General features: G+C 37.9%; 1 non-coding gene across 1 annotated transcript; it reads right to left on the bottom strand.

Moving 5' to 3' along the window:
* Positions 1 to 7,457: 7,457 nt before the first annotated feature.
* On the bottom strand, positions 7,458 to 7,594 carry LOC142875801 (U8 small nucleolar RNA). The gene has a single exon (XR_012923086.1). It is a non-coding gene; the product is annotated as a U8 small nucleolar RNA (small nucleolar RNA).
* Between the last annotated feature and the right edge of the window lie 437 nt (positions 7,595 to 8,031).

Genomic DNA, 8,031 nt, shown 5'->3' with positions numbered 1-8,031 from the left:
ATCACTTATCAGTTGACAAGAATTACTCAGTGATAATAAATAAACAGCAAAGTCAGATACATTCTTTTTTTTACAGCAAATATTTATCATGTTAAACACTGTTGGGTGCCAAGGATACAACTGTGAAAAAGATAGAATCAGTTTGTGTCCTCATAGAACTTACTTTCTGTTGGGTACTTAAGCTCCCCAGACTGGTAAATGAGTCAGCCTCTCAGAGCTGGGTGATTCTTTCCAGCACATAATTCAAAACTTTAATTGCTATTTGTCATCGATAGTCACTGTCTCTACCTGGAAACTGTAGAAGTTAAGGATATGAATGCTAAAGTCATACCACATGTACATCTCAGCATTTAGCACATCCAGTGCATTTAGGAAGATGGTCTTCTCTTTCTCCTAGAATCAGTGTAACTTCTTTATATCAGGTAAGTGCTGTTATATGCATCCTAACTTTTTAGCCCATAAAAGAACAATTTAGAACTTGGAACGTGCTCCATTTTTAAATTGTCTTCAAGTTCTCTTAATCCCAAGGTTCATACAACTGACCCATATGCAGTAGAGTGCGTGATATGAGTTATTATTTCCAGAAGCAGCATACATTTGCATTGTTCATACCACATGCTTAGAACCAGTTTTCTCTTTAAACAATTGCTCACATGTGAAAGGCAGCTTATGGGTGTGGTTCATGGCCTGGAACATGGTCAATTATATGTCCACACAAGGCTGGAAATGGCTCATGGTGGGTCTGAAACCACTGTACAATCTGTTCCTGGGTCATATCAGAACCAGGCCTTGCCCATGTCACTGTCTGTGTGAGGAACACACAATGAGCCTTGGCTTCAGTTCTGACCAAAACAAGCAAACAAAAGTCATTACTGGCAGAATTGTTCATGAAATTATTGAATCAAAAGAGGACATCCAAGATTAAAAGGATGGAAGCATTGAGACTGAAAAGAAGAAAACTGGAGGAGGAGGAGCCTGTAGGTCAATTATCTAACATCAGAACAAGGAAGCACTCCAAGAGAAGTCCACCCACTAAAGAGATGTGAGGTATGTCACGGTAGAGGCAGAGCTGCAAGAGCTCAAGAATGGGATCCAGAACACTGAGCATTTTTCAAAATTTTTGTGCTCTCACAGAAAATAGAAGATCGTGGCTGTGTACAGAAAGAGTAGAAGCAGGCTAGAAAATAACTTAGATAATTTGTATGGATAACCTGACTTGGTCTAGGAAAAATTCTGCTTTCAGTGATCCATTCTCTTACTGAACCTCCAAGACAAGACCTCTCCCATCTTCTTCCCTTCCTAAGGCACATTATTCCCATCATAATCACACAGAATAGTCTCTTAATTAATTTTTGTCCCTTTGCCTTTGAGTTCCTGAATGTGATTAGAAACAGTGATGAAACGAAAGAATACAAATAATTGTAAACATTTGTGGGATGGAGACGAATGGTGATCTCAGTCGTCTGATGCTTAAACAAATCTAGAGTTTTGTCTCCCTGCCAAGAAAACATTCAAGATGATTTAAAACATTTTTCCATTTTTCCTCCATATGTAGAACATGAAAGCATTTGCACATATCAAGAAAATGTTTTTGAAGAAATGGAAAAACTTACCTTCCAAAATCAAGATTACCAAACATAACTCCTAAATCTAATTTTAATTTCTAAGTTCCCAAATAGAATTTTCTCCCAGATAAATATCTTTTGATGTTCCATCCATTTAAAGAGAGGTATGATGAAAAAGTTGCTTGATGTGCAAGTTTTAAAGAGACCAGACTTCTTAATTCTCTGACAAAAACACAAATAAGTAAGTAAATTAAAAAATGAAGATAAAGTTGCATTAGGTGAACCAGTGGCCCTCAGTATTATACTTGAACTTTTCTGTTGATCTCAAAGCTTGACCTATTATGCGGTATGGGATGAACATTAGGAGACTTAAAACACTAATATCAATTAATGTTTCCTGGCTCTTCCAGTAATGTTCCAAATGAATGCATTATGGGCCTCTATTATAGCACATGACACATATCTTATACTTACCTCCTCTCCATCAGAATCCTGAAGTTGTCACAGTCCTGTCCTTGTTCAGTACATCATGTGTTACTCATTGCCTTAGGATAAGGTCACAGAACCAAACCACAGAAGCAGCATCTCTGGGCTGTGAATTTAAACACTATGGGAAAGGGGTAAAATTGAAAGATCTGAAGAATAGGGGAACTTTCCTCCTTCCCCTAACATCTCCTAGATCAAGAATGGGGAATAGAGAGAGGAGAGAGATTCTAGGAAATCGGGAGAGAATAAATGGAGAACCCTGTAGTCAACATGAATAGACAATCCACCTTCCTGCAACTAAATATCACCAGTTGCTAACACAGCAAAACTTCATAAGGGTTGAGTTCAAAGCCATCAACTTTAGGATCTCCATTTGAGGACACTGCACATGAGGAGCTGGGGAGCTATATGGGTTTTCCTACTCATTGTACTCCTCTGAGAAGCATCCTTAAATAGAGGCCAGCACCTCACCTTGCTGACCATCCTGCATGGTGAATGTCTATCTTTGTTCCAAAACTTTGCTTAGGACCAACCTCATGTGGACAGCTCTTTATTCAGTGGCCCAAGGCATTTGTAAGCTATCCATCTCTTATCTTTTGGATACTTAGATTGGAGTTGGTAGTGTAGAAAGAAAATTATCTCACACCTAAACAATTTGGGAATAAATGGGCATTTGTGTTTCAACTCAAGTCACTTCTGGTATATTCTATTTTTTTGGTAATTTCATTATGTTTACATTTTCAAAGTTGTTCGCTTATAATTATTAATAATATTATCTTATCTTTTTAACTTTGCTGTATCTATAGTTACATACTCTCTTTTTTCATATTATTAAGTGTGGTTTCTCTATTTTTTTGTGTGTGGCTAATCTTGTCAGAGTTTGGTCTATTTATTAGTGTCTTAAAAAACAATAAGTTTTGCTTTCTTATTCTTTTATATTGTATCTTTATTTTCTATTTCACTGATTTCTACTGGTATTTTCATTTTATCTTTCCTTCTACTTTTGGTAGCTTATTTTGTCTTTTTTCCCCTTGTTTCTTAAGGGGAACACTTAGCTTATAATTGTGTGTGTGTGTGTGTGTGTGTGTGTATTTCAGTAAGTGGCTATAGAGGAGAGAAAACAAATTGTTGGATGGCTCCCAGGTTCGGTACTTGCAGGTTGGATGTTGGGAGGGAAAGGGAGCTGAAATGTTGGAGATTCGGACAGAAGAATGAAATGGCTAAAAACGATGCAGCAAGCAGAAGGCTTGCACGCCTAAAGCAGGAGACGGGTGGCATTTGGGGAGAAAAGGCAGCTGCAGAGGAACTAGAAATCTCAAATTGCTTAAAGAGGCTATCACCAGAGAACAGCATCCTAGTTTCTGCCATAGAACACATCCAGTTGGTGTAAAGAACAGAAGTGACCAAAGGAACATAGAGCAGAATGTAAACAAAGGCCATCACAATAGTAAAAATCACAGTTATTGAAGTGAGGAAGCTGCTTCTGCAATTCCACTCCCATCTTATGTACCCTGACTAGCAGCAGGGTGCCAGCTACTTGCTGATCGCAGCTGTGGGGGCAGAATGGACTTGCCTCATTGAAATGGGCATTGTTTTTTCTATAACCGAACAATGTTTTGCAATCCAAAGAAAGTGGAGTGAGAGCTGAGTCTGGTGAGCCTTCAGATCACTATGGTGAGGACAGCTAGTGATGCAAGTCGAGGACGTGGGAGAAGCAGCTGGAGAACCACAGAGGGTACAGCAGTGAGTCACAGCAGCTGTTTGTCGCAGGCCACCAGGATGTCCCCACCCAACCTCAGCCTTGGTGGCAGAAGTCCTAAAAATGTCCAAGAAGAGGACTCGGTCCCAAAGGCAGCACCACTTATGGCAGACTGCGTTCTCCCTCCCTAAGTATTTCTGGAAATGTGGCAAGAAACGTTTTCTCTAGTTTCCAGAAGAACATTCTAAGCCTAAACCACTTTAGGTCTTGGGAGATTCTGATGTCAGAGACTTTTATTTTTTCCAGTCATTGGAATTCATTCAAATCAGTGCAAGCTTCTTGCTAAGCTTTTCCTCAAACGTAGGAGATCAAATCTCTTCAACATTCTTGTCTCCACCCAGCTATACCACGCAGCTCTCATGGACAGATGTTTTTGGTTCCGGTTTGTTAAAGTCAGTAATTATAATAGGAACCCTGTTCTCTTAAAGGCACAGCCTGTTGCTACAGAGCTACAGATTGTGGACTCACTCAAGGAGACATAAAAGGAGAGAGAGGACGAAGAGGAAAGACAATATTTTATAGCTCTGTGCAATAGAAAAATATGGATCCCAAATTCAGATATGCATCTGAATTTGAATCCTGGTAGTTTTATCATCTTAGGAAATGAACCTTTTTGAGCCTAAATTTCTTATTTGGAAATGAAGACATTAATACCCACTTTATAGAATTGATGGCAGATTTAATCATGATAACATATATAAATTGCTGTGTCTGATAGAAGGAATAAGCTCTGATGATCTATTGCACAGCACAGTGACAGTGACACTTTAGTTAATAACAATGTATTGTGTATTTCAAAATAGCTTAAAGAGGGGATTTTAAATATTCTTCACTAGCCAGAAATGATAAGTATTTGAGGTGATGGATATACTAATTAGCCCAGTTTGATCATTCCACAATGTATACTTGAATCAAAACATTACACTGTACCTGGCCAGGTGCAGTGGCTCACGCCTGTAATCCTAGCACTCTGGGAGGCTGAGGTGGGCAGATTGCTTGAGGTCAGGAGTTCGAAACCAGCCTGAGCAAGAGTGAGACTCCGTCTCTACTATAAATAGAAAGAAATTAATTGGCCAACTAATATATATAGAAAAAATTAGCCAGGCATGGCGGCGCATGCCTGTAGTCCCAGCTATTCAGGAGGCTGAGGCAGGAGGATCGCTTGAGCCCAGGAGTTTGAGGTTGCTGTGAGTTAGGCTGACCCCATGGCACTCACTCTAGCCTGGGCAACAAAGTGAGACTCTGTCTCAAAAAAAAAAATTACACTGTATCCGATAAATATAAACAACAATTGTCACTTAAAATAAAATAGAATTAAAATTTAAAAATAATAGGTGATCAGGTAACAAGTCTGCATGCTCACCTCATGTTACTTTTTTTGCTTATATAAGTGTCATATCCTCGGGACTGTTGACAGTGTAGAAAGAACATGTCACCTTATATTCTGCTATTAAATTCCTAAGACTGAAAAAAACTTATAAGTTTTCCCCTGTGCCTTGATTTTCATAATGTTTCTACTGTTACTTATTTCCCCATTGACTTCTACCTCCTTTCATTACTTTCCACCTCCTGTCTTTAGATGGGAAGACAAGATTTTTGGGATACTCTCCTGTCGGACCTCCAAGACGAATCATGTTAGCCACACTGCTGTATTGCACACCTGAGGGTTTTTGAATGATTCATTCTTTTGGAATTACCTTCACACACATAACAAATGCATGTTGATATAAGACTAGTTTCTTAAAATATGTGATCTTGTTCCTTTAGAAATCAGAACATTATATATCCAAATGAAGATATTTACTTATTTTGACTAATTATTGTTCAGATTTCCTCAATCACACATTAAAAACGTACTGACACAGTAGTTCTCATACTTTGCTGCACATTGGAATTACCTGGGAATCTTTAAGAAGTATAGATTTCTGTTTGCCACTTTCAGACATTGTGAATTAATTGGTACAGGGTGTGACCCAGTTGTTGGGATTTTCCCAGATGACAAATGAACAGCAAAGTTTGGAGACTGCTGTTTGAGGCTAATATCCACCCAAGAGCCATCATAAAAAAGATACTTATATCTGTAAATGTGTGCTTGCATTAACATTACTCAGCTTGAGCTCACTGATTCATTCAATAAATGTTTGCATAAGACACTGGGCAATAAAATGTTGCTAAAAATGCATTGTTTTTAGGTACTAATCCATCTGTGGTTTCTTTCATAATTAGGGAAAACACCTTAATTCAAGATGAAGCATAAAATTTGGTAATCAAGTAAAATAATTTTTTTTCAGTAAAATGATGAACCTTACAAACTATATGACAAAATAACCTGTTATTTTCTCTTTTATTTTTTTTCTTCTCTTAGGATATTCTGCTTTTAGCCACATACAAAAGTACAAAGCCAAGTCAAGTGGAAGGCTGTGTGTGTGTGTGTGTGTGTCTGTGTGTATTTTTGCTCAAAGATGGCCAGGTTTACTTATGGTTTATAAAAGCCACAGTGACACACTTCCCAGTTTCCTCATTCTCTACCCCTCTTTACTTTCTCCTCCTCTGTTACCCATCCTCAATCCCCTTTCACCTTCCATTTCTCTCTGCTTAATCCCCAAACTTAATCCCCACTCATGCACAAGATTATGGAATGGGCACCCACATCTTTCAGATTTGTTTATTGGCTGAGGGTGTGGTTACAGAATAAAGTGCTAAAATAAATTGGAAATGGACTTTGGAGCCAGAAGGACCTGTTAATTTGAAAAGGTGATATTTGCCTTCTTGAATTATTTCAGTTAACATCATGTCCTCCAGGATCATCTGTGTTGCTGCAAATAACAGGGTTCCATTCATTTTTGTGAATGAATATTTCATTGTGTATATGTACTACATTTTCTTTATCCATTCATTTATTGATGAACACATAGGTTGATTACATGTATTGGCTATTGGGAATAATGCTGCAATAAAATTAAGACTGCAGATATCTCTTCAACATACTGATTTCTTTTCTTTTGGATATACACTCTGCAGTGGGATTGCTGGATCATACAGTAGACCTATTTTTAGTTTTTTTGAGGAATCTCCATACTCTTTTCTATAGTGGCCATACTAATATACAATCTCACCAATAGCAACAAAGTATTTTGGCTGCTTAGTCTGGTGTTGTTAGGAAAGAAAAAACTAGGAGAGCTTAAATTTTGGCATCTAAGATGAGCCAATGAAGAGTTTGAGAAAGTCACAAAATAGAGAAACCACCAGAAGGGAGCTATGATTATGTTTCTAAGACTCTAATTCTATTCAATGGCCTAGATTTGGGGGAACATAACAGCAGTTTGATATTTAGTTTTTTGGTTAAAGGATCTTTCATTCTCCAGTTCTGGGAAAACTTCGCTTTATTGCAGAACAAAATATTTTCTTGGAACTAACTTCCTCTGTACTAAGAATTTTTCTTGTTTGTCTAATCAAGAATATGTGACCTTTCATCTTAATTATCAAGAATGGAACAAATGATTTTCCAACTAAATTCAAATCATTTAGGTTTCAAAGGAGGAACTTGGGCTATTTATAATAGCAGTTAATACACATCCAGAGCCACCTTTTGTCATTTGCACAAATCTGTAGGCTAATCTTTAACATTCCCTGTCTGGAAAGAAGAACACAGAAAATTATCCCAACAACAATATTTATTTTTTTTTATTACACAGAGATGGTAATCATGTATCATGCAAACTCTAGTTATCATGTTCTAATCTATCCTTCAAAAAGAAAAACAAGTAATTACCCGGCCTGATGATACTAATTAGTTTTTTTGTTTATAAATTATTTTTATTTCAAAACATAAAGGGGGTATAAATGTTTTTGTTTCATGGATACTGCTTTGGGAAAACACTCCCCAAACTATGCTTTCCTGTAAACTCCACAACAATCCACATGGAAGAGGACTTCTGTGGCCAAATGTGGGGTTTTCCCTACCCCCCAAGCAGTGGACACTGGCTGGGTGTCCTCTAATTCAATTCCTACACTATCTACCCAGAGACAGTGTCAGATCCTACAGGGTGAGGGCTCAGACCTCAAAACTTCCCCCACCCCAGACACTAGTCACAGGTCCAAGCTTCTTAAGCTTCTGACCAATCAGCTTCAAGTTGGGGTTACCATGACCTCCCCTCCCTATTTGTGTTTGGTTAATTTGCTAGAGTTGCTCACAGAACTCAGGGAAACACATTTACAAAT

Source organism: Microcebus murinus, chromosome 14 (assembly GCF_040939455.1).
Source record: "Microcebus murinus isolate Inina chromosome 14, M.murinus_Inina_mat1.0, whole genome shotgun sequence".
Lineage (NCBI taxonomy): Eukaryota > Metazoa > Chordata > Mammalia > Primates > Cheirogaleidae > Microcebus > Microcebus murinus.
This window is presented reverse-complemented; position numbering and strand designations above follow the sequence as displayed.